Source organism: Anser cygnoides, chromosome 7 (assembly GCF_040182565.1).
Source record: "Anser cygnoides isolate HZ-2024a breed goose chromosome 7, Taihu_goose_T2T_genome, whole genome shotgun sequence".
NCBI lineage: Eukaryota > Metazoa > Chordata > Aves > Anseriformes > Anatidae > Anser > Anser cygnoides.
Window position 1 is genome coordinate 17,639,086 of NC_089879.1, and position 27,827 is coordinate 17,666,912.

Consider the following 27,827-nt stretch of genomic DNA (forward strand, 5'->3'; position numbering starts at 1 on the left):
TGTAGACCTCTGACCCGTGGAAGAGGCAGATAGCAAGATGGGTGCAGATCTGCCCTGTGCTGTGAAGCACAGAGGGGTGAGGAAGTGGCTGTGCATATAGCACCATCTCCCGTATTTTCAGCTGATACTGCAGAATGCACTGTTACTGAGTACAGAGGTGTCTGATTTACTGGAGATCACAGCAGGAGTACAGACTCCTTCCCAAAACAGTGCTGCCAAGTTATAATGTCATTTGTATTCAGCTAAGTCGTTCTATTTATAATAACCTTTCAGATGACCCAGTCATATACTTGGTGCAGCACTTCTAAAGAAGGTGATTACTTTCTGTCTTTCCAGCGTATGAGGTAGTGTACTATATAAATACTGCAGCTTAACTACCGTCTATTTAGAATGTCAGTTAGGATCAGGTAGTGTTTATAAACTCTGGATTTTTCACAGTTTTTATCCAGGACTTTTCAAATTTGCATCAGGCTGAAACTTGGCATGTAAGCTGTCAGCACAGATGCTAATTTTATTCCAAAAAGTGTGTTAAAGCTATTAAAGGTGTCAAATGGCTTATTTATGCAGTAGTTGCAGATGTCTTAGTTTTTTGGCTCTTTTAACTATATAAAAGCTTACCGTATCACCTTCCTCCCTCCCTCCATTCTCTAACCCTACAGCCCTGATCAGTGAGGAATAAGACAGGTAATAGCACTGTAGTAATAACCCAAGGGCAGTGTCCCTTGACAAAATTTGTTAGTAACACTCATTTGTGGTGAAATAGAACTATCCTTGTGTATTCACCATAAGGGAAAAAAAAAAAAAAAAAGACAAAACACCTGAAGTGAGTACAACAATACCAAAAGTGATGACATATTGCTGACAAAATCCTCAGCACCATGGAGGGCCTCTAATGCTCCCATGTAGGCAAGGAAGAGCCTCCTCTGAGTGATTGCTGCAGGGCACTGCTCTACATCCACAATCACATTTACTGAGTATTGAAGTCCAAGGCATCACAGTTAAGAAAACAGATCTATGCCAACAAATGTTACGTTCAGCGATCTACAACACTGTTTGAATGGCCAAAAACTGCCCCTCACATAATAAACCAGACATATAACCACAGGTAAAGCAAATTGCTCCATTTCGCACAGGTAAAAAAATGTCTTCTGCCGCATTCTGAAGTTATCAAATCTGAGTTCTAGTAGGCTAGCAAATGAAATCAGGAGATTATAAAATATGGGACAGGGTGCCCTGCCGACAGTGGCAGAAGAGGGCAGGTTAGTGTAAACATGTTGTACACCCTGCTCGCTTTCTTTTCTGAGCACCTTGGAAGACAGGAGGGGAGAGAGAACACAGCTAACGAGGTCCCATCTGGTCAGGGACCTGCCTCAAGCGCAAGTTTCCATTCGTAGCAAATGGAGGCAATACACACATGATTATTTGCAAACATGTTTAAATGTAAATCGAAAGTGCCCCCTATTATGATGTGTAGGTTTTAATTAATTTTCTAGATTTTAAGAATACTTACAGGATACAAAGATTTTGATGAGGCTTCAGTTCAACTTACTCATTTAATATGATCTTAAATTCATAAGTATATTTTTTTCCAGTGAGCAATTTACTCTTGTTAGAAGCACTTCTGCCAATACAAGGTAATGTGCATGATTACTTCTTTATTCTGTCCCTTTTGGGAGGAACACTCCATCTGTTTGTTAAACAAAGAGAATTTACCAAAATGGTTAGACAAATATATATTTTTGAAATTTAGATTCTTTAGTTCCACTGAATTTAACTAGCCACAAATATGAATCAAGGCCAGTCACAAGATTATAAATTTGGAGCATTTGCTCATACATAATGCAATATTCTCACTACTCTTTCTTTTTCCTCTGAAAAATGACAGAATTTCAACATTCATTGGCTATTCCTCTTTACAGAGCTATTCATCAATACCTTTTCCTGTAAGAATTACTCTATATTATGTTCAGGTGCATCAGAATAATAAGTAACAACACCATATCAAGCTCTACTCAGTGGCCAAGATTTAGCAATGCACACCTACGGTAATCATGACATGCAAACATTTCTGTCCTTCCTGTAAGAACAAAGCAATGCAAAGAACCTGAGTTAATTTCTTTGGGTTTCAGACAGCTGTGGATGAGAACTAATTTATGGTCAGGTTTTGAAATCATGCCAGCAGGAGCTTGCTTTTCAAACCAATGCTCCAGTATACTGTTAGGAAGGTCACATATCTCATGTCATCATTTGATGGGAACCTTGTCAGGAGGTCTCCTCCCCTCCTGCTACAGCTGTCCTTGTGAAATAGCAAACAATTTCTGGTCATTATGTACTCCGTGAATTATTTCTTTAAAAGCTTATTTACAGAAAACTCAGGGATCCACTTTCTTAACACTACAGCCCTAGAGGTTGAGCCAAATCATGTCTGTTAAAAAAAAAAACAAACAAACAACAAAAAAAAACCTCAGTGTACAAATCTGAGTGGTTTTTAACAATTTCAAAACGATAAATTAATTTTACAATTAAAAAAAATAAAAAAAAATAAAAATCAAGCCTACAAGGGATTCTTCTTTATAAATCCTTTGCTTTTGAAAAGATAAAAGAAAAATTAAAGATTGCAATTTTTTTCCCTTTTTCCTAACATGAGAACTTTCTAGCTCCCAAGAATTTCTTCTGTACCTGTCTTCAAGTGAGACTAATATAAGTTGAGGTTTTCCTTTGTAAGTTATTCATGCTGCTGATAGACAGCAGAGGCTGTCTGTTCATGAATGCTTTCAGGTAACACAAACCAGCTCTGGTGTTGAAAGAAGCTGTCCACCTTCCCCACCTTCTAGCTACTTGCTGTCTTCCCACCGCTTCCCTTCCCTTGTGTTTCCAGAGATGGTTTTTGTGGTCACCTGGAGAGCTGACTGGGCTGTAACCAGGGGAAAACCAAAGAAAGTTAGCAGATCATTCATGAAATACATCCCGGTGCTGGGAAGGCCAACAACAGGGCTGGGCACAGCGGTTCTGCTGTGCAGGTCAAGCATCAGCCCCAAGGCAGGCGTTCACCCCATTGATGTAGGTGTTGTAGAGGAAAAGACATTAAAATTGACCTGGGGGGGGACACTCAAACAGGGACCCCCTCAACTGGGATTTGGACTCCAAATTCACTTCTGGTGCCCAGCTGCCTGCAGCGCAGGACAGGAATGCTCACATAGGTAGCATATTGTGAGAACTGCCAAAAAAAATGGTACAGTCAATATTTTTTGCTTGTGTTGTGATTTGACACATGACATAGCACAGCAAGCTTCCAGGACAAAGAATGCGATCCGAGTAGGTATCTGATATAATTAAGGCTGTATGACTTAAGTACCAGCTCATGGCAGCAGTCTGAAGTGTTTCCATTGGACTGAGATACAACATTGTGGTTTTGCTTCCCATCTAGGGAATTGCAATATGTGCTAAAAATACTGTTGAGCACATGGAAATACAGAGTGTTATCACATGTGGAGGGGGAGAGGGAATGTCAGTCCCAGCAGAAGCACCCACTGAAGAGGGACAATTTAGCACTGAACGTTTTAAGGTGAGCCTTTTTGTGTTGCCAGCAAGGTAAGCTGGGATTAGGTTGCCATTCTTTATCCCTCCCTCTCCTTTGTTGCTCACAGGATGAGACACAATCTGTTTGGAAGCGAGTCATAAGTAAATAAAACATATAAAGGTAAGCACGTGCACCATATCAAGTCTCAGTTTTCTGCCATACATTTTACTTCTGTAACAACTGAGGATGTTGTTTTCCTCCCTGTGTTTTGTCACAGGAAAAGACTTTTATTATTTAGCTGTATATAAAGTCACTCGTCTCTGGAGAAACATGGAAGGGGATGCTTGATATGCCAGGATTGCAGTGACTACTGCTCTCCTCCAGCCCGTGATGTGCCCTGGCTCTGCTATCCCAACTCTGGGTGGCACACAATGACTGTGATTTAAGAGAGCAGCCAGAAAAGAAGGGTTGTTCTGACAACCTTTTTAGAAAAACTATCCATGACCCTTTTTGAAATGCTGATTACAGAGAGCAGCAGCCGCTGAATTATTTGAATTGGTACATTCAGGTTCTACAGTAATATGATCAGAAGAGAGGGAGCAGAGAAATTTATACGCAGAGTTACTTGTGAAGGACGATAAGGTAATAAACAAAATGCTCTAGATAAATAACAAATTAACCAATGTGATTAGATTTCAGCCTTAGAGAGGTATAGAACCAATTCCTGCCCATTTTACTCATATAAATAGTTTCATTAAGAGCAATCTGCTTCTTAGTAAATTGCCAGTTATAATAAAAACAATTAAACTTATTGCTTTACTTCTTTATTGTTTTTCATTTTAATAATTCTAGTCATAACCATTAAAACTTGTGCTTTTACGCTCCCGTGTTGCAAAATACACTTCAAGCTACCCTGCTAAACCCCTCAGTATCCCGGTTCTGTAGGACCGTGAGTTTGGCACCCACAGAAGAGGTAGAGCACAAGTAAATACATCCAGAACAGGTGCACGAGAGGGATGATGCAACCGTCTATTCCCTCTGCCCGCAGGAGTAACACAGCCCTGCAGAGCCGTAAGGGTGGATCCAGAAGGTGGGACTCAAGTGAATTCCATGCCAAAATGCTGACAGCATCTGATGCATGTGAGAGGTATGCTGAGCGCCCAGAACTGCCTGTCCTGCTGAACATAATACTGTGCAGACACCAGTGGGGGTAGATTCGAACACAGTAATCATTTATTTGGCATAAAAACAAGACTTATAAATGTATCTGAAAGGCGCATTCCCAAAAGCAACAGTCCAAACCCGCATAACAATAAAGGTTTTGTAACCTTAATAATGAATTTGGAGAAGTTAGTCTCCCTTTTCTTATACCATGAATAGCGATATTAGTAAAGTACTAAGTGCTTTTTTTTTTAAAAAATATTACCTTATTTTTTGTCACATTTTTATGTTTACAATGGCTTTTTATGCTCCACAGAGCAAGAGGTGGCTATGTATGTATTGGTTAAGAGCAATGAGTTTTCTTTAGAAGAGATGTTTTCCTTTCTTTTCCTATTTAAATCTACTCAGGTGAGTAGCTAGCTTAAAAATCATGATCTTTAATCTGCGTGTGTACAACATTTACAAAAACCTGAGAAGATGAGTTGGCAGAATTTCCTATGTTGTTGTGGGTAACACATCATCCCTAAACAACAGCGTATTTAGGAAGTAGCTGGAAGTATTTCCTTCTGCCTCTGAGAGGTGACAATCCAGAAGCCTCTTTTGTGCCCCTTCTTCTCAGCAGCGTTGCTGAGAAAGTGACTGGCTCTGTCAGCAGAGCAACAGCTCTGGAGGGAAAGATTTCACTTTACTGCCCCTACAGATGAAAAGGCAAAAACAAGGTAAAATGACGTTAACTTGGATTTTTATCCATGTTTCCAAGTGTCGCACTTGAGAAGCCAGCAGAGTTGTGTGCAGGCAGTATTCACCCATGTTTCTCATTATTTCTCAATATTTCTCTCTAACCTCAGTTAGAAAGCTGTTGTGCTGAATGTTGTACAAAACTGGAATAAAGGGGCAGTCCCAAAGAAGCTGGCAATCTGTATGTGATACAAAAGACTATAAATAAATGCTAACAGATGGATATAAGGTGATAATTTTGTTATAGGCTGCTCAGTGATCCGAAGAAATAGTTTGCAGGGAAGAGAAAAGCTTCCTGTTTTCTAGCAAATAGACTGTTTCCAAAATAGGACTTTGCTCAGTATCTTTTTACAATCTGGTTGGAAATTCCCCAATAGCCTTAAGTCTGTTTAGTGAGTTTGAAGTATTTCATCTTATACTTCTTGCATGCTTGATGAACTCTTGGATGGCCATAAACTGGGATTTCTGGATTAAGGAGGGTCAGGCAGTCTGTCCTAAGGCTGAATATGGTCCTGTTGGAGTTCCTTGCAGCACACTGTGGTGGTGCTCTGCATCCAGAAACCTCTCGCCTCGGGCTCTGGCATAGATTTTTCATGAGAATCAGCCAGAGGCCAGTCTGCTGACAGTGCCCATGGGTCATGGCAAATGCATCCCAAGCAGAAAAGGTCTCTTGGGTCTTTGTATCACGCCAAGGATGACAGTCCTCATCCATACTGGTGCTCCTAGATGTTACCACAATACAAGTAAGAATAATTGATGGAAACAGATTGTTGAACAACTGGAAGCACAGGTCAAGGACCCAAGACATCCTTGCCCCAGTAATTTTCCATTTGCTCATGATGCAAATGTCTCCAGTGACTATCTGACTGTTCCCGTGGCTTGTTCCAGTCTTGTGGGCAAAGCATTAACTGTGATGAACTCGGGGCTCATGTGAGCTCAGCTCATGTGGGAAGGCAGATTCCAAACCCCTAGTTCATGTCTGTAACTCCACTGATGGCACTTCCCTACGTTGTAGCACTGTGCCCTTTAGTTTCTGCTGCATAAATGTAGACGCATTTAATCCAAGCAGTTCTGCTTAAAATTGGTTGGCATAGTGGGGTTTCTGCTGAAAGATGCTTGAAAAGGGAGAGAAAACGTTAGTGATATGAAGTGAAGCCAAACTATAAATGGTGTGAACCTTGTTTTCCTTTTCAAAGTAAAATTAAATGTATGCAATCATCTGATTTAAAATGCCAAGATGCTTTTGAAATATATATAAAATGTTTCATTTTAGTAAGAAGACATGCTGAAAATCTTTTCTGCTACCAAGTAGACATGTGGATGACATTGGCTGGCAGCCTGTTACAACACAGTACAAAGGGAATTTTTTTTCCAACATTGCCACAGTACAAGTTGTTTTTTTTTTTTTTAATTGAGATCTTATTACTATAAAGTCAGTCGACCAAGAAGAATTTCTCATGTTTTGGGTGGTAATAAATCTTTCAGAACAGTGTTAACCAACACCTCGGGCAGTCTTGCTGGTTCATATTACTTTATACCCCACAATACAGATTGCTGGAATGGGAAAAGGAGCTTAGGTATAAATTTCCAACATTTCCTTCCGAGTTCTGGTCAGCATCGTATGACTATGTAAAAGAAATACCAAGGAATTCATTGTTAAGATAAACATGGTAAGCTCCATCTCAGGCTTTAATTTAAAAAAAGAAACCAAACCCAAAACAACCCTCCTTCTCCTTCCCCCCCTCCGTATTCCCAACTCAGTGTTCGACAGACTTTGTGAGAAGTCTTGGAACAATTTCCCTTTTCGACACTTCTAATTTAAATGACTTACTAGAAATGAATATTTCATGGCATATCAGGACTCCGTTCTTCAAAGCTTCATCTCTTTAGTGCTAATTATTTCAACAAGACCTATACTAAAGGCAAATCCTGTCACTTCTCTAGATTGTCTGCATTTACAGTATAAAATTGGCTTCATACAACAGTTAAAGTTCTTGTTTCTGGTGTTTCCTCATTTTCACTTTTTAGAATCCCCCATTTAAAGAAGTGACACAGTTTAAAATGAAATTTTAAAATTAAAATACAGGGTTTGGAAACTTTGCAGTTAACCAGCTATCCAGCTATGGCCTCATTAGTTAAAAATAATAAAAAAGAAAAAAGAAAAAAGAAAAATAGCAAGACTATTAAAATTTAATGCCTACTTTCCTCACTCTTCAAGTTTAAACCATGTATTGCCTGAGCAAGACAGCAAGGTCTGCTTAGACACCTGTATGTGTGGAGCTGAGAAACTTAGAGTTTCCGCTAGACGTCGCTTCTCTTGTCCTAGTAAAAACACAAGCAAACAAACAAAAACCCTTCCACCTGTATTAAATTCACAATTTGCTGAACCCAGAGGTAATAAAAGAACCTTCCAAACCCAACACTTATGCAGAGACTGTCATTTGATCAAATGCAAAGATGTGCAGTACAAAGCTGGGAATGCTTTCCACGTACCTTGACCAAGGTCAGGACAACTCTGTGTACAACCAAATCTTCACTTACTGTTACTGAACGCTGTTTCAGACACACTTTTGGAGGCTCTTGTCACAGTTCCTTCATGTGCTGCGCACACTGAGGAAAACACATGTAACGTAAAGTCCAGGCTCTTCATCTTACCCTTTGAAGATCCTTCTTCCTCTACTCATACTCAACCTTCAGCAGACCATTCCTCATCACCTACAACTAGAAAAGAGTATTCCTGTGTCTTGGCTTCTGCCTGACCTTCACAGACTTGCTGAGCATCCAGGTGGATCCTCGCATTGAGAACCTGAATAACAAAAGCTGGTGGGAATGGCCTACAAGAACACAACATGAGGGCTCATGGTGGCATTCTGCCTATCCCTTGCTGGTACAGTCCACCAGGTGAGGACATTAAGTGGTTCGGGCAGCTCTGTGTTGACAGAGCAGCCAAAATTAAGACCAGCGCAGTCAAAGAGCAGCAAACAGTACGATCAACAGTGGTAATAATTTCTCCAGGCTGCTTGTTGGGTCATTGAACAGCCTGAAGCTGGAGAAACACCGCAAAGGAGAACAGAGCTGGAGTTTCAGATTTCCACTGCTTGTCCTCCAACTTCTGAGTGGATGCCCAAGATCAATTCTGACTTTTTAAAAATACTGTTCTCAGGAACCAAACTTCACTGCTTCAGATAATCCAGACAGCTTTTCCCTCAATAGCCACATATGGCCATTACTCACACACACTACATTTTCTGACTGAGAATTGGACAGCTCTGCATGCTCTTAGCTCTTACCGGTTCCCACAGCCAGTCTCCCAGGTGCCTAGCATCTTTATTCATAGTACTCAGACATAAGAAATAATTCAAGTTTTATGAAGTGCTGCTTTCTGTAAGGATGGAGTTATCATCACAAAACAACCTGCTGTTTATTATCAGACCCTATAGATTTTGACAAGTTTATTAGTTTTAGATGTGGAGCTTAACTAACTCCCATTCCTTGACTATTACAACAGCGACTTTGGCCTCTTAAATACTTAATTAACATGATGAAACAACAAACTAGCTGAAATGAAAGGAAATGTTGTGGGATTAGCTCTGTATTTAAATGGACCTCTTATTGTATTATTTAGCAAACACAAGGATAAATGCCTGTCAGGTGGTTCTTTTGAGAGAACAGAACAAGTAGGACAATTTGGGGGGACATGGTATGATCAAGATTAAGTCTTTTAAAGGAAAATCCCTCATGACATTGTAGCTGGAAAAAAAAAAAAAAAAACAAGGCATAATATTTTCCATCTGTCCATAAAAGCTATTGCAATGACTTCTGCAACAAAGCTGAGATGGTATCCAAAGATAGCCATTTGGAGCTCTTTGCAGTGTGGCCTTAATGTTTGTATGTATGAAGCATCCTGATGTGCACAGATGATATTCAAATGTAAAAGACTGTTTCTCTGTTTTAGATGATAAAACGTCTAAAGGAGTTTCACAGCATTCAACAGGACTGTTTACAAATGAGAGGCAAATCACAGTATCTGTGTTCACAGCTATTTAGCTTTTACTGTGGCCCTTCTCAATTTTTTCCTCAGTTTTATCCCACTTCTGTTGGGCTTGTGACCATATAAACTATATGAACAATTGTACTTCTGTCAGGCTGGTGACCCTGTTGGAACTGCCAGAATCTCACTGGGCTGATAAATCTGTTTGATAGCTGCTGCCAGACATAACGAGGACATTCACCGATGTCAGTGAAACTATTTGTGAAGCGAGGCACCACTCAAAGGGAGTAAGGATATCTTGCAGTTGTTCTACCTGCTAGGAGCTTGGAGTTAGGGGAGCAACAGCAGACAGAAATATTAAAGTACTTTTGTGTGGTTAACTACTTATTTTGGGATTGCAAAACACAGAAAAGAGATAGAGAATATAAATATATTAATTAGGTAAAGACTAGATAAATGAAAATGGTTCTTCACATGAAAGCTGAAGCACAACAATGAAAAAAAATATATTCCAGCAGAAAATCCATCACTACTTACCTCCTTCTGGTAACACAATCATAGTTTTGGCTAAGCCCATCATAAGACTTAAATGAACTGGAAAAGAGAACATTCTGTTTTGCAACTGTTAAAAACAATTGAATATGATGTTAACTTCTCCATTGGTTTTGGCAGCAAGTCCTTTCTCCTTTAAACTGCTATGTACACACTTTCTATGCTTTTGTAATATGGACTTTAAAAATACATTAATTTGGCTTGGTTTGCGTGGGAATGACGCAATCTGGACAATGTGGAGAGCAGTGTTTGAAAGACATTGTTTGCAAGGTTGTACTGGGTGACAGCAGCACTTGGATCTGTCAAAAGTCTGAAATGTTCACTTGCTCTGGAAAAGCCGGGGACAAAGGGAGAGGAGGTGATGCTGGTCACTGGGCTGCTGCTCCAGCTGCAGCTCCCGAGTCCTGCTGGCACATGGCCAGGTTTGTGGGGCAGGCACAGAGCACACCAGCTTTGTCTGTCAGCGGAAACCCCAGAACAGATCCGATACAGAGCAACAATGACTCTCATTTCATCTGCGCTGCTTAGTAAACAAGCTTGCTTAACTAATTTTTCTTTAATCATATTCTGAACTAAAATAATTCTTGCTTCAGTGAAACTGGAATAAGAGGAATCTTCTAAAAGTATGAACAACTGATAAGACGTGAATAAAAGAACCTCCATGTGTATGTGATTATTATAAATGTGACTTCTCTTTTGAATATAGTACTGTAAACAAATACATAATTCAGTTTATTGACTGAAATTGGCTGAATTGCCATTTGAAAATAAGATACACATGTTGGTAATTACCATACTTCACTACGGGTTAGGCCTTTAAAAAGCATAGTTCATATGTTTGTCCTGTAGAAATCATAGCCTTTTTAGCTTGCCTCAGTAGAATATTTTCAGAAGCATCTTTTCAAAAAAAGACTGACTACTGAGCCATACTGAGACCTGGGAGAGCAGATTTAGGATCTATCAGTTGCATGGGTCGGGGTAGCAGTTGGAAAGGTAGATTTCTTTCTTTTTATTTTTACAAGAGCTTTGAGAGAAGGGCTTCTCCACTCAGAGCTAAAAAAGAGAGGCCTCAAGAACAGCAGCAGCTGGCGTTCAGGACACTCGTGGGATGACCGGGCCAAGCTCTTGCTCCCTTGCTTCACCCAGGGCCTGTTGCCTTGCTGGTGTGTAGGCCTTGAGCCCAAGGCCACTGGCCATTTTAGAGCAAGCTTCTCTCAGAGTGACAGCTTTCTCCTTCTGGCCTGCAACAAAAACATGAATTTAGTGCTTCATGTGGGTTGCTCTGTGCTGGGATGTACTGGTTAGAGTGGAGGGAGCAAGTGAGGTCCTAAGGAAAGGAGCAGTGATACAGGCCTGAACCAGACCACCGTATTCAGCCCAAACAAATGACTGTTGTTGCAGAGTTTGGACAGATGGCTGGCAAAAACAGCCAGAGGCAATTCAAAGATAATATTCATGTGATGTCCCACTTCCCCATGTTAAGGAAATGCATGTTAATCCACGACTGGCATCAATCCAGCACTAGGCTAGGACATTAGAAGGGCACAGGCAGCAAGCAAGGACATGTCTGCCTGGGGATGATTATTCAGTCTCACAATGCAAGGTCTTTCTGTAGCAGATGTAGAAAAAAAAAAGAGGAAATGTTTTTTTTTTTTTTTTTTTACTTCCCATTTTTCACCCTGTAAAATTAAGTTGTTGAACTAGCTGTTGCAGAGTGGTAGGTCATAAGCCTAAACAGACTAATGAGAAATTAAAAAAATGTAAGTCTGTTTGAGACTACTGAGCCTGATAGCCTGATTGCAATCTTGGATACAGAAACTTCCCAAACTGCCAAAAGATGTATCAGGAGAAGACCATGTAGGACTTCTGGCCTTTGCCCATAAGAACTTACATGTTGTTCGCCCTTCCTGCATCACCTCAGCAAGAATGCATACTGTAGGTTTTTCAGCAAGCCGAATCATGCTTCAGATGTCAGATTTGGTAAGTTATGTTCAAGCCAATAACTGAACATGAAAAGCCATCCACCTCCCCACCACAGAACAAAAACTTTTCTGTTTGCCTTCACTCCCACCACCGGCCCAGAGCGTCTCGGCAGCACAAGTGTCTTTCGTTTGATGAACAGCGAAACCTTTATGGGAGCACCACGTTTCTGGAAAACGTTTGAAATCTCCTCTCTTTCACTTGCAGCAGGAGATCAGGCAGCAACTGGGCTGTGGTTTTGGTCCTGCTTACAAAGGCCCGGTTCGCACAAGCTGCACTGGTGGAGCCTCCACGTATACCCTGCTTTGTGCCGAGCAGCTCATTTGCCGTGGGCAGAAACCCAGGCCTCAAGCCTCTGCTCCAGGCCTGTGGCAATTTCCAACACATCCAAGCAATGATGACAAAGCGCTCTGCAGGCATTATTGAAGCAATAAATCTTGGGTGTTATCAATCCCATGCTAGAATAACCAACACACAGGCAGAAGAAAGATAGACCTTACCTCTCCCTGTCATGCAACCTAGAAAACCAATGAAGTATGACAACAGATATGAACAACAGCACAAATAAACCTCCATATCTGATTGACTCCAATACCAACGGCTCACAGTTAAATGAGTTAGAAAAACATGAAGATAAAATGTCAAGTTTAAAGCTAAAGGAACTAACTCTGGCCTCAGCAGACATTCTCACGTAGCAGCTCCTTGACTAGAGAGCTTTATTTACTTCAACCAAAATTCACCACATTTACTGTGTGAAGGATTCTCCCCGCCCCATGAAGGAGCTATGTCAGTCCTGTCCTCCATCCAGCACAGCACAAGGATGGCCATGCAACTGCTCAGCTCAGTGTGCTGCACTTCAGGCTTCACTGGGGGATAGCAAGACGTCACTTTCCAAGCAAAGCCTGGGATAAAATTACATCAGTGGCCATACCAATCTCCACCTGCCCTGAGCTGAGCAGGTCAATAACATAGGAAAGCTTTTTTTCCTGTCTTATGTTACAGCTTTCCCCCAGTTGCCAAAAAAACTTCAGATTATTTTTGGGTTTGGTGCTGCTCCTAGTATTACTTTTCAATAAAGTTAAATAAATTGTCATTTACAAAAGGAATGGAATTAAAATTGAACCTGTCATAAGTCTTACTAGAAAAATCTGTTCAAATTACATCAGGTGGAAAGGTGTTCTGGAAATTCCCTAAAGGACCTTAAAATACAATAAGGGGAGAGAGATGCCATCTAGTCAGTCCTCTAGTCCTACCCACCACTCATGACTATGCTAAATGACAAAATGATTAGATTAGTAGGGGTCGGAAAGTATGGGGGAAAGAACAATGAGGGAAGGTCCCAGAAAAGTGAGCTTCCACCTCTCTCTCTACTTCATTTCAACCTACAAAGCCAAAGATTGCTTTCTTGTCTTTAGAAAATGAAAGAAAGCCCCACCTTGTTTTGTTTGAAAGTGTGATTTTTTTCATACCAGCTATCTGCTTATCCAAGCAGAAAATTTTAGATAAATGTTTGCTAGTGGCTTTTTACTTTCTTTCCTTTTTTTTTTTTCTTCTCTCCTCTGTAGGGGCAAATAAAATGGTTGATATATTTATTTCTTGGAAGAATAACAGCTGAGTTGCTGCTATGCCTCTGGGTTTGTGGCAGTTAATAGGTGACACCAATTAAAAATTATTGCCTTGTAAATTGTTTCCATTAGCAGCTGAGTTCACATGTTGGAGGGGCACAAAGGTGAGCAGGGCCGTGGCATTCAGTGGATTTCTCAGACTGGCAGCCAATGCTAGCACTATTGCTGCTATTTCTTTCTTCCCCTGAAGGACACGCACGGGAACAGAGCTCCATCAGCCTTCACAGCGCAAGTGGTAGCATGCATCTCATAGCACGGCAGCTCCAAAGTGCTGGCATTGTGATTATCTCCACTTCTGTGTGTCCCCGTCTTTGCAGAATTCTGGGCTAAGCCAGGAGCCAGCAAATGGCTTTATCAGCCGTCCAGAGTGGATTAGGAGGACACACGACTAAGGTTTCACAGGAAGTCCCAACAGGCTCATATGAGGTGGCAGTGGGTCTGGCATGCAGGGAGCAGAATTGTGCATCCCATGGCCCCAGTAAAGGCCAGGCTGCATTCATGCACCCAGGCTTTACAAACAGCTGTCAGTCACTGTCCAGATTTAGTGGACTTTGATGGGTTTTGGCAGCTGGCCCCCAGTAGGCATTCAGGGAACTGGATGGGACCAGGCTGTAACCAAACTGTTAGGAGATGCTGACCTGGGATCTGCTGTAGGGCCAGAGCCCTTTATCACGGCCAGCCCTGCTCCCAGAACTGGTGTGAGACAGGGACAGAACCATTCACCTTACTACCTATGGGGTGTTAGTTTCATGGTTTGCACAAGATATCACTAATAGCAAGTTTGGTTCTTGCTCTCAGATATATCTGCAAGGCTATGAAGCCTGGTGTCTGGTACTACACAAATCATATCAGGGATGAACACCACCAAACCTGTTTTAACTGGCCGTGCTGGAGAGGTTTCCAAATTTGAAAACCTTTGTGTACGGAACGGGAAACTGCTAGGTTTCTAGCTGGCAAAAACATTACCTCAAATAGAATTTAAAGAATTTGGATGTTTAGTACAAGAATGAAATGACAGGATCACAAATCTACCTTATCCTAAATACCTAAAGAGCACTTCTCTTTATTATTCAGGGACTCTTAGATTTTAGTTTTTATATTTTCAAATTGTTGAATTTCATTATGGTAGGAATTGTACTGCTGTCATGTGGTCGACTCTAGCAACCGTTACTTTCACTAAAAATAATGGAAACAAAATTAGATACAAACCTATTTAAAGGAACAAAAAAATAACCCCCCAAAATTGTAATTCCTAAGCCACTTTCTTTGACACAGCTTGTGCAGTGCTCCGTGAAAGCCATGAGAAGATCTAATAAATCCTTTGCAAGACTGAAGAAGGCAAGTAGCAGAGAGAAGATTCTATCATGGATCTACTATTGACAGTTTCTACATCATTCAAGCTTCAGCAACTGTTTGAGATTTCTTCAGGATCTATAGCCATAATCTTCCCTTTTCAGCCCCAACATGAACATCCTCAAACTGAAACAGTTTTCCAACCAACATTGCAGGGGGATTAAAAAAGGAAAAAGTCATTTCTCCCTTACATAGTAAAGCAAAACCCATAGTGAGGAAATCCTAACAAATACTTCACTTTTATACAAAATTTCCAAGAAAAGAAAAGTGGGGGAACAAGTACTGCATACGGCTAAGGAATGGTCTTTAAAGAGGATAAAATGTTATATACCTTTCAAGGATGCCTTAAGCAGATATTATTGTAAAAATGGCTACAAGAAGCTTGTGCTATTGTTCCAACTTTAACTGGAAGCAGAATTTTGTCACAGTGATGTAACTGTTGCTGTAAATATTTTACACTGGAGAAATAAGCTCTTAGTAATTAATAGAAACATATGTATATAAATACAGTGCACTGCCCGGGTCAGCATTACATTTCACCTCTGATTTCCTTTTTCTCACACCCTCTGCACATTTCTTTCTTGCTGAAGGCTATAATCCCTGAGAGAGAAGGTAGTGAGGTTCTGCACTAGCATGGTAGTCTAAACCTGTCCTTTTTTTGCAGATCAAGACTTAAGAATTTAATGATTTACAAGACAACACCCCTGCTTGAGGCTTTCTTTCAGCTTTTATTAATTAAAAGTACAGGTTTTTGGTAGAAAGTGGAGTCTCAATGAGATGAGAGGCATTGCATCCTCCAGTATATTTAACAGAGAGCAGCATAATAGATGCAATTTGGGGACCTTATATGCTGCTCATCTCTTGGTGACATCAATTTAGACCTTTTAACAGTTTCTAATGCTTACAACACTTCAGCATGTTACAGCAAGCTAAAAAAAGAGATTATGCATTCTCTCAGGAATCTGTCTAAGGAAGTTATGGGTGTAACTTCGGCTCTCTTTGGCGCTGGTGAAAGTCTGGAGCAGGAAGCATTGTGGAATGTCCCTGGGGAAACTTACAGGAACAAAAGCTATAAAGTAAGAGAAACTATAGATAAGAGAACTGATATAAGGCCTTAGGAGAAATGAATCTCCTATTGGGCTGAGAGTCTAGGAGAGGACTGTTTTCCTTCTGGAACTGACAGTTTATTGCAGAAAAATAAATGAAATACTATAGCAGTGACAGGTTCCCCAAGAGCGGTTCCTGGGACTTCTCACGTGGAGAAGGAGCAAGAGGAATTTTCTTTCTGTGTTCGGCCATTTTGTTAGTTATGGCTGCAATGGCAACTTAGGCAACAGAAAGAATTTCTAAACTAGTCAGGACTCTGTGACTGACCACTCTTTTGTGATTTATATAAAACAAGTTGGACTCCAAAACTCTCCCTCCTCACCACTGAGCCATCCCAGAGGTGCTCTCACAGCAGTGCCATGACAGCCCACGCTTCCTGCTAGGAAGATCCATTACTAGCAAACGTGGGTCAGATATTCAAAGGAGTCGTGCAGCCTGGAGTCTGAATTCTTTTTCTAAAAGTGGAAGATAACTGGTTAAGCTCACTGTGGAACAATATTTTCAGTGTTGGGTTTTTTTTCCTTTTTTTTTTTTTTTATTTTCTGAGTATTCAGAAAGTCTGGCTTTGTTTGCAAATTTAGACCAGAGAACAAACAAGCAATTTGACAGCTTCTGCAAAAACCATAAATTTGAAGCTGGAGGCAAATATCAGGATACTTTCTTGCCTGAACATTATGATCCAGACTGCATCAAGTGGTGCAAAGCTTGTGAGTAAAGCTCAACAGTGCTTTTGTGGCAAGTGACAGTGACTGACCTGTTCCTCTGGGCCGCACTGACCACGGTCAGGCTCCAGTGCCTCCACCAGGGCGAGGTTTCTGCTCCATGAGCTCGCAGGAGGTGGTGAGCGACCAGCTGCCCTGCAGGCACCTGGCCTAAGTGTAGCTTCACAGCCTGCAAGTGGAGACCTACACCTTCACTTCCATATAGCACTGGGCTCTGCTCTCTTATAAATACATCTTTTTTTCCGCTATGGTAGTAGTGGTGACAGGAGCCAAGATATTACACAATTATTATGAATGGAGGGTTTTAGCCCTTGGGGGGGTCAGGGCACGATCTCGGAGTAGATCACAGCTCAGTTTTGCAAAGAATCATGTTCATCGTATTAAATTTCTTTAGGGAGCAAGGAGAATTTTGTATCCTTGGAGCTATTTCTGCTGCCTTTTTTTTTTTTTTAAGTACAGACTTCACTGAAGTAAAAAAAAAAAAAAAAGCAGATATGTACCTAATGCCAAAAATTTCAGTGTCCAATATTTTAGATGTGTATTCTGCAACAGTTCAAGCCTCAGGACTGACTGGTCCATGCAGCCCTAACAGTAATTGCTTAATAATATTACAACAACTCCTCAGGATGTTCCCACATTAAAAATCCCCTGCTGGCAGAGGGAAGAGATAAAAATTCTCCCTCCTGTGTACAAATCTTTAGGATTTTATGTGGACCTAAGCATGTAAAGAATACAGCTTTCACCCACAGATGGCGATGAACACAATCTATGCCTTCAGAAAGACAGCAAATTACATATTTAGACTCAGAGAAATGCCAACATATACCCTAGGGAGAGGGGCTCTGTGTTATGTTGAGACAGCATAATCAATCTGGCATGAAAGAAGTGAGAGTCAGATTGGTATAACATCTGCCCATTCATCAGGCTCCTGTGCAACACGGAAAAGTGCAGACGCCGACAAGAACACTGCCTCATCCTAAAAAGGCAGAGCTGTCTGCTGGCAGCATAGTCTGGATGCCTTCTATATGAACTAATGCAAACCATCGGGAGAGCTGCTTCTGTGCAGCTGAGGAGCTGTATCATCTTTCCATCAATAACCAAGTATGATCATCTTTGCAGGATTATTCATGCTGAGTTGCACACAGACGCTTTGCTCATATGCGAGCTGTATGAAAATCTCATGTTACAAGAAAAGCCACTTACTGATGTCCTGGGTTGCCCTCTGCATCTCCTTCAATGTGAGAGCACAGTGAAAAAAAACCACAGTCGTCATGCCCGAATAGTAAGCATTATTTCTGCACAGGGAATATAAAGTTATTGCAAACATTTGATTTATTTTTGACTCTGCAGTAAAATGATTCTGCTTTTTAGTCTGACTTGTCAGGACCTTCCTTTGTTTAGATTTAACTTGATATGATTGAATCCTTCAGAAATAATAGATGTGCTTTGGAACAGAAGCTAACAGCACAGAAGAAGGGCAGCTATCCAGACAGCCATACCTCTGCCTACTGCTTAGTGGAGATGGCAGGGTGTCTGCTGATGTAGGAGCTGCTGCTCCCTTATTTTGAAGAAATCTCTTTATTTCTTGATATATTTATAACATTCATATCCACTACTTTAACATGTTTTAGGGAGAACCAGATCTCCCTGCTGACGTCAAGAGAAGCAGCTGAAAACAGGCCAATAACAATTTTTAGGTTTTAAAGCAGGCTCTGTGGCTGTGCAGAAAGGAGGAGATTTCTTGTTACAAGCACAAATAAGAAGAAAGTCATTTACAAGAAAGAAAGTCAGTAAATCATGTCAAAATTATCCATGTTTTGCTGTAGCTCTTCTATTTTGTTGCCAAAAAATGATCCTTCCTGCAGCAAGATTTCCATCTGAATTATTTGGAAATTTGCTTAAGGACTGCAAGATGTGATGTTTACTCCAAAACTTCATTTTGTTCTGTTTGCATTGTTGGCTTTTCTCATTCAATCAGAAACAACCAGCCACCATAAAATGAAAATGAACATTCAGCTACATCTACCACATCTCACTGTTTTGTCTCAATAAACATCTATCCAAAACACAGTGACATCTAGGACTTTGGCTAAGGGTTATGTTAAAGCTATGTGTGAGCTTTTTCTACTGCCTGCAATAATCAAATATGGCTCTACTGACCTCCTAATCCCTCCCCATGCCCTCCTCCCAGATTTCTTCCTGGAACGGGGTATTGCGGCTTGAACAAAAACAACAGATTGTGGCGAGGAAAGGAGGATGTGCTGCGGTGCTCTCAGGTGAATAAACAGCACAACTAAAAAGATTCTGATTAAACAGTGATGTTTATCTCTGAGCAGAAGAAAAACTGAACTCATTCAACTCATTTTTATGAGATGGTTGTGGGTTTTTTTTTTATTTGTTGTTGTTTGTTTGTTTTGTTTGTTTATCATTGCTGGAGTTCCCTACAGTTTGGCTACAATTAAGTTTCGACTCAGAGGAGATGCTCTCCTTTGATCATCAGTTATTCAGGAAATGAAGATGGCCCAGCCGCTCACGTGCAGAAAGAAACTCCTACCACAAACCTGCCAATTTTTCTAAGCAGCTCACTCAATTGCAAAGTTTTGTAAAAGCACAAGATATACAAGAGATGCATCAGACCATGCAAAAACATACCTCTACAGCTAATAAAACAGAAAAGAAGTTGAAATTTTGAAAGGTACATTTTTTAAAATGCTTCTAGTGAATGTATATACAAACAGCCAAGGCAAATAATGGTGGCCAGATTAGGATTTCCACTTAGACCTGCCATCTCCTACAGATATTTTACTCTACCAGCAAACCACATGTATCAAACTCGTTCACCTCTCTGTCCCACACAGACAAGAACAAAGGCTGACGCATCAGCATTTCCCACAAGACAGAAATCGTCAGCTATGGCCACCTCTGCACTTTTCTCCTTCAGAGAGAGGATTTCACTCCCCTGCACCAAAACCTGTCAGCACACACCAACAATCGTGACGTATCTAAGTGCAGACACTCAGCACTGTGTATCCGAGTGCCTGCAGCTGAGCAAGCGATTCGTTCAGTGAGCTGAACTCAGAGCCTCGTCCTGCTTGCCCTGAAGAAATGCTCCATCATCACTCCCCGGCTCGCGCTCTTGTTCTGCCATCCATAGAAAGCCTGAGGACTCACAAGTGCCCACTCTGGGGTGAAATAAATTGGAAGACACTAGAAAACAGGAGTTCAAGAAAAGAAGCCTCCTTAAACCCAGGATTTTTTATTTATTTTTTAAATTAATTTGGAGGTGAACATGCCATAGAGGAAAACTTATTTCCTCCTCAGTTCTCCAAGCATGCTTAGGGTCCATACTGTGGTTTGGAAGGAACTCACTCATCTTTAACGTCACTTGTAACGTGGGATTTGTTGGACTGAATGCCCTCATCCTGGTTGGGAAACAGATCTCCTATTTCGCTCCTTCCTTTACTCCCTGAAGTTTCTATCATCTGCTCTCTCTGTGGCACTATGATGAGAGAATGCTGAGTCCAGTCCCAAGCAATCATTCTGAGTATGTATTTCAACATTGTTATGGTTAATTAACTTGTCAGATAGCAATCCAGGAGCAGTTGGATATATAGGTCCCTCAGGCACGCTGCATATTTTATCTTTGCCGTATCTCTAACTGCAACCGTAGCTGTGATTAGAATGCTGAGATTCACGTCCTTACACCTCACTCCTGCCTTGCCAATCCCAACTTCCATTTCAGCTTTCTCCCTCTGGCTCCAGCGGCAAAGAAAACAGGCATCAGTGACGGGGAAAGCCTGCCAATGCAGCAGAGCGAGCCAATGCTGATCCTTCTTCCAGTAACATGTCCTGGCTGAGCTTGTCCAGACTAAAAAGTCATTACAGCCAAACTTACACATCCCCAAAAGCAGCCAGTATCAGTAAGTACAAAAATGAACAGCACTGTTGTCAGAAGTTTCTTGAACAGACAGCCTTAAGATTAATGGAGAAACTGGAAGCAGATATAAGAGTAGCTTTTTCTCATACTGGAGGGCATTTCTCATACTTAGTTGCACTAATAATGCGTAATGCCTTGAAATTCTCAGTCTTTCAGAGACCTGTTAGGGTCCATGCAACAACGGAACTTGGACTAACTGAGCTGAAAGAGACAAAAAAGGATACAAGACAACATCTAAAAGGACCCAGCCAGGACTCAAGCACCTGTTCCCGGACTCTCCTTGCTTGGATGACTCCTAGAACTGGAGAAAGCTCTGACCGACACCTACTTCCTCTGCTCCAGCACGCCCATGTACCCTGAGCTGCACCACCTCACGTGCCCCGAAGTGTCTCAGCCCACAGGGGACTGGGAAGAGAGGAGCTCAGCATCTGCTTCTGCTTCAGCCTGGCCCACACCCAGCAGCAGGGCCCCAGCGCAGCCCGGCGGCAGGAGCCACTCGGTCATGGTGCCCTTGGCTCGCAGGTTGCAGAGGTGCAGACAAAAACCCTGGCGGCTGTTTGGGGAAGGACTGAGGGCTCACTGGAAGCCTTCACCATGCTCAGGGCACTCCAGTGCAAGCAGGGAGCCCTGGCTGTACTCTCTGCTGCCAGAAATGCTTGCATGTATTATTGATCGAGTGCCAAACACAACTCATCTTAGGGACAGGAGCCACAGCGCAGGACTCCCCTCTTCTCCATGAGCGCCCTAAGCATTAGCCCACAGTCCTGCAGCTTTTTTGTTTCTTTGTATTCACGCTTTCTCTCCTTTTAATTAATTCTGATTTGGTGGCACACGTTCAAAAGGAGAGGGAAGGGTGTTCTTCCAGGATAAGCTGCTGCTTTGAAAATAGGACATGTGGATTTGAATTATCTTAGGCTGAGCAGGGACCTGAATGCAAATCTGCTGCCTTCTCTGCCAGTTCTGTAATCACCTCTAGTGATGGGAAAGGTGCACAGCAAATGCTCCCAGCAAGGCACACACTGCTCCTCGAAGGAATGGATGCCGGAACCGTCCTCAGGGCAGACCCAGGGCCAGGCTCCTTCAGGAAGGCTTCTCCTGGAGCTTGAAGTCCGTAACAGGACATTTTACTTAGGTAATTATCCAGGCAGCTTCTGGCTGAGCATATAGACTTTGCATGACCCTTTACTCAGGCTTTCTGACTGCTAATCTGAAGTGTTAGAAAGTAAAAAACATTGATTTTGTCTAAAAATTGGTATGGTAACAGTGATGCTTTCAGGATTGAGCCAATACACACAAGCACTACACTGACCTTAGGGTTTGGGTGAAACAAACTGATATTTCTGAGTCTGAAAAGTGCTTTTCCCTCATAACATCTTTTCAAGTAGTGTTAGCAATAGATCTGGGTTATTCAGAGCTAGCCAAACTTCAGACTTCACAAGGTTGTCTCTGGGCATGATCTTTGTGGAAAAAATGCAAATCTATTCACAAAGTGGGCTTACATCACCTGCTGAGCTTTGGAGGCTGCTGTGAGGGTGTTGAATGATGACAGCTCTGGGAGCTCCTACTGTCCTAGGCACCCATGGCAGATGCCTAGAGGCTGCAGCTCTCTCAGTCTTTTAAGCCCTACTATTCTGTGTGTAAAAGATCATCAAAAGCAACTGAAAAAAAAAAAAACCTTACTGTGTAACGTCATGTTGATTCAATACACAAATTCTCACATTAGCTTTCCCTGTGCTTTGAGAAAAGTGTAACTTAACAAAAAAAACAACTATAAAATTAAACTTATGTCCAAAACCCAAGACTCATGTTTTGCAACACTTCAGTTAATTTACACTAACAGTATTTCTTTTTTTTAAAGTTCAATATTAACACCACTGTCCTGCAATAGCACTTCATAGTAAGGTACGATTCACGACCTTATTTTTCTTCTTGGCCCACAGTGAATAACCCAGCATTGCATGTTTCATGGTCTGAGTCATACAAATGTAGAAATTGATTACACAGAGGCCCTGGAATAGTCTCATCTTGCTTGTTTCAAGATCCACTGAAATTCATTGAGACATTTACAATTCCCATGAAACTCAGACTTCTAACTTGTAGCTTTTCATTTTTCCCACCCTGTCAGAACAGAGACTCAGAGAATGTAAGGCATGTTCTGAAATGGCAAGAACACTGAAAACCCCAGATATTGTCCAAGAAGCGAATACGTGATGAGATTGCTTAAGCTGGCTTTCTTCAAGCAGCGAACAGGTACTACAAGTACATGGGCATATTGCTGACTCTCAGCACACTGCAACCTCTGTGGCAGTCCCTATTCCTCTACTTTCAAAGAATTTTGGTGTTTCATGAGGTTTCTGTTTACTGAAAGTACCTCTTTTAACCCCCTAATATCCCTTTCGGTAGCAGAAGAATGCAGTTGGATCCTCTCAGAACTGTCTGCTCCAGGATAAAAAAACCCACACCCTTAGCTTTATTCTCCTCTCTCATATGCTCAGCTTTCTCTTAAACAACCCCATCTTGGTGGCTTACCACTGAATTAGTCTATTATTAGTGTACTTGTCAATAGTTGCACTTGTTTCAAAACAAAACAAAAAAAACCCACCACTGCTGGTGCTCCTACTGGAAGTAAATCCAAATACACCAGAAAGCAGGAGAAAAGACACACAAAAAAATGTTAAAACTTGGGTTTTTGCTTTCAAGAGTGGTCACCTCCCAGGAGTCAGTTGTGCCCGTGTTGGAACCTGTCCAAAGCTGGAGTTAACCACTGCAGGAAACAGTGCGAGCCCAGGGCTGTTTGTCCTCGTTCTTCACTCTGGTGTAACCGACTGGATCCTCTCTGCTAAATGCAGTGCCAACGTAGGCTGGTGTTTGCCATTTCGGGACAGATCGGAAGTGATACTTGTCTGACTTCCCTAAGACACCCACGGTGTTGGTTCCAGCTAAATGTAGCTCGTGTCTAACAGAAAGGGAGCAACTCAAGGCTAGAATAAATGTGGTTAGAATTAAAACAGCAATGGCAACTTCAAAGTCTGAGTGCGCTGCCTGTGGAAAAACGTTAGTGGAAGACTGCAGGAATTTCTAGGCATGCAAGCCATTTAAATAATTGTGTTACTTGTAATAGTGCAGATCTTCATCCCTCTCTAAGTACCATGCAACCCTTTTATGCAACACTTAATTGTCTTCTCTCCTTCTGTGGATGCTTAAATGGGGGCTCTGGGGCGGATCAATGGAGATGGTGGAGCAACCTCTCCAGCCCTCTCATTAGTCCTCAGGACTGGGCAGGATTTTCTGCACAGCATGTTCTTCTTCCCTAATCTCACAAGGCAAATTCGAATACATCCAATTAAAACATAGAGGAAGCTTTAGCTAGAAGGAAATAACCTAATTTGTATTTCACTGGAACATGAGGGTGATACATCCATCCTTATTAAGGCAAACAGAACAAGGATAACAACGCTCTGCAGTCCAGGACCAGAACACAACCCTTACCGTAAATCAAGGGTTTAAATATCATTTTTACAAGAATCATCTTTTAAAGAGCGCCACAACACTCACTGGCCAGAGCTAACTCCCTCTGACGTGTAGGGAGTTGTATTTTTGACGTTTCGATGACGTGACATCCCTGTCTGCTCACGAAGGACCACCCTGCACGTCCCATTACACTTCGCTGTGTTACAGCTTACTTTGCGTGTGTTTCACACCTTACAATCCTCCAGCTGTTGGCATTATTTGCAACACAATATGTCAATACCACTCTGATCAACTGGTTTCCTGTAATAAACTTTGGAAGTTACATCTTTGAAAAAGTATAGGAAAACCACTTCAGAGATAAGATTTCAGGTGGATTGGAAAACACTCCTGTCACAGTAGAGACTCAGGAGTTTTTCACTTGCATTAATGCAGTGCATATTTCTTCCAACATCGGTGGAGAAGAAAATGATGTTGGTATCAGATGACGACAAATCAGCCAGAAAAATGTTTTTTAAAAAAACATCTCACTGCCTGCAATGGCACAGCAGCTTTGCGGAGCAGAGCGCAGGCTGGAGGCAGGGTAAGGCCCACCCAGAGAGAAAGAGAGGGCGAGTGCTGGCAGCTGGCACAGCCAGGCCACCGGCTCGGTCCCCGTGCTGCTCGTGGCTCCTTGCAGCCCCAAGTGTGCAGAGGGCTTGCTTTGCTGAATTATTTTTCCAACGGAGAATATTGTGGCTGTTAGGGACATCTGCAGCACGCGGCAAGGCGATGAAGATGAGTAATCCCATTGCCACCTTTCTGCCCAAGCCCTCAGAGCACCGTGCTCCCACAGGGGCATTGCATCTGCACCAGCACCGACTCCAAGCCCCGCTCCGGTGTGGGGATGTGTCCCCTGCATCAGTGCAGAGCTATTCTGAGCCACAGGCAGTGTCCTCATCCAACGCACCAGTGCTAAAAGCTTACTTAGTAAATATCAGATTTCACATTGTTTCATTTACCATTTCCCACTCCTGTCCCAAGGCCAAGAAAAAAAGCCCTGATGTAACTTTGCATTTCTGATCCCCTCCCTCCGGGTTTCCACATCGCGAGCATTGCCACTTCCCTGGCAGTCCCTCCAAACCCACGTCAACAGCAAGCCAAGCCAGGCTGCGGCATCTCTTCAGGAACAGGAGGAACACAAGAGAAAACAAGAACCCAAACACCCGCAGACTGGTAGAAGGTAGAAACCATTTCTGCCAGCTCTGAGTTGTACAGAGCCAGCTACCAGAACCAGAGACAACGGAAACTGTCCTCTACAAAGGCTCGCAGTAAATGCTAAAGATCAGTGGTGAAAAGGCTGCTAAAGAGATGGTAACTTCAGCTAATCAGAGGGGCTGCTGCCTTGCTGTCTAAAACACGAGGGTTTGCCTGGGAGATCTTTTTTATTTTTTTTGGGGGGGGGGGGGGGGGGGGGGGGGCCTGGACTGCCCTGTGGGTTATGGTAATATAGTTCAAAGAATACAAAGGAGTTTCTTTTCCCTTTCTTTTCTTATTCGTGCCTTTAAATGCATTGTGTTCTCCTTTATGCCACCCCCCCCCCTTTTTTTTTTCTAGAAAAAGTAGATGAAGGTAGGTAAGGGATAGAGCTGCAAAACCCAGCATAAATGGATACTCGAGAACCTAGAGACAATTATTTCAGTGCTATTTTTTCACTAGGAAAAAGTTTAAAAACTAAAAAATGCTGACATTGGCCATTTCAAAGTAGATTTTTCAGTACAAGAAAATCAAACAAAAATCATGCTAGGGTCATTTTAGTTTGGCACCCCCAGGTCAGCATCTCTCCCCCTTTCTTAGCATGATTCTGTTCTTTCCCTTCTGGAGATAAGCTGGGGGATTTACATGCTATTTTCTCACTGACTCATTTTCCAAATATGGCAATTTAACAAATATTATTTCTGCAGGCAGCCATCCCCTTCAGATCCTTCATAAAGGAAATTACTCAATCAATAAAGTTAATTTTCACTCCCCCCCGAAGCAGCCACCCACCCCAGCAGATGTTCACAGACAGACTAAAACAAAGCAGAAACCCACTCACATCCAAACATCCCTTGCCAATGTCCTCCTGCAATTAACACTGAAATTAATACTTTATCTACAGTAGGAAGCAATGCAAAGAGCAAGGCCGTGTTCTGCTTCTTTAATTAGCGAGCTGAAAGATTAATAAACAGCACTGATGAGCCCTGGTCCACTCTCACCATGTTTACAGTCAGCCTGCTTCAACCACAAGTGTTGTAGGACAGAGGAAATGGTCTCACCGTCACGTTTCTTCCTGCAAGGGGTTCCACACCGAAAAGGGAACAAGCCCTTACCTGGAGATCCTGAGGAGAGCCTGCAGCGGCCTTGCTTTGGCTGGAGTGTGGACGGCACCGAGGAGGTTCTCCAAACTTCTGGAGCAGGGTCTGGTTTTGTGAGCCTGCAGCAATTAATGTGCAACAGCGTTTGTCACGTGAGGAAAATGTACAGCACCACTCCTTTCACATCTGTTTCACTCGTAATAATAAAAGTAAGATTCGCTAATGGAAAAACAAAAATCTTGATTTCTAAACTAGCCTGCTTTACGAGAACACAGCGTTAGTGGAGAGACTCCAAATTTAAACTGAGAAAGGTCAGAATTAGGTTCTCCTCCAGTCTTACATCATCTAAAACTTTGTCATGTATAATCTCCCTGATCCTAACACGTCAGCAAGGGCACCACAGAAGTTGGCCCCAGTTTGAGTTTCCTTGGGAGTCACACCTTGGTAGAAGGGGCATTGGCAGCCTTAAACAGGATTTAGTGAATGTGTTAGCTGGCTTTAGGTAAAGTTTGAAACAAGACAGAAGAAATGATGGTTTAAATGTAACATTTAAGAAAATAAAAAAGAAAAATCCCAGTTGTTCTCAAGCTGTATGTCAAGAAAAGTTATTAACAATTGAAGCAGGCCTTCAGAGAGGCTGGAGGCACAGGGAGAAGGGAGGAAAAAAAACAACAACAAAAAAAAAATCTTCAGTTATGGAGTAGGGGATTTCAAGGGCAAAACAAACACTGTGAAACGAATGAAATGCAATACCAGCATAGAGCATCCCTGCTTGCAGGGTGTAGGTGTGGAGAAGCTGGTACCATAGTGGTGGGCTACTGCTGTCCTGGGGGTTCATGTCCCATCCCACAGGCAGGACAGGAATTTCCCAGAAAGCAGGGGCTACGTGGGGAGTGTGTCCCCGGCTTCGGTGCTGTGCTGGCAAGGAAGGAGTGGTTGTGGACTAAAATAACTTTGCGTTCAGACCTTAGCAACTACACATACCTGTGTCTGTTGATTTAGCAGCAATTTCCATCCTTGTGGACACAATTAGCACCAGGAGAGCCTGCTTCAAAGAAATTAACCACTGTAATTTGAAGCAGAGCTGTTGCTATTAAAAGGACAAAGACATTTCAATGACAAGCTCTTCTGGAAGAAGAGTCGAGAAGTCAGCACCTGATTTGTTAGGGGATCCAACCTGAGAGGACAGAAATTGGAAAACAACACAGCTGGCTCCTCAGGTAGGGCTTCTGGCAGAAGCCAGAAGAGCAGACAGAGTAGTCTCTGCTGGTAAATTAACTGAAAAAGCTCATGGCTTCACAAGCCTGTTGGCTTCTGCTGCTCAAACAGAATTGATG

General features: G+C 42.1%; 2 long non-coding RNA genes across 3 annotated transcripts; one reads left to right on the top strand and one right to left on the bottom strand.

The window, feature by feature from the left end:
* Nucleotides 1-3,525: 3,525 nt before the first annotated feature.
* Nucleotides 3,526-8,414, top strand: LOC136791306 (uncharacterized). 2 transcript variants are annotated; one of them, XR_010832995.1, is made up of 4 exons: nucleotides 3,526-3,565; nucleotides 3,648-3,700; nucleotides 4,569-4,667; nucleotides 7,982-8,414. It is a non-coding gene; the product is annotated as an uncharacterized lncRNA (long non-coding RNA). The 2 variants fall into 2 exon arrangements; XR_010832994.1 differs by lacking the exon at nucleotides 7,982-8,414 and having other exon boundaries at nucleotides 4,569-6,009.
* Nucleotides 6,041-27,432, bottom strand: LOC136791305 (uncharacterized). The gene is made up of 3 exons (XR_010832993.1): nucleotides 27,244-27,432; nucleotides 26,506-26,609; nucleotides 6,041-6,534 (listed from the first exon to the last, which is right to left on the bottom strand). It is a non-coding gene; the product is annotated as an uncharacterized lncRNA (long non-coding RNA).
* Nucleotides 27,433-27,827: the final 395 nt, after the last annotated feature.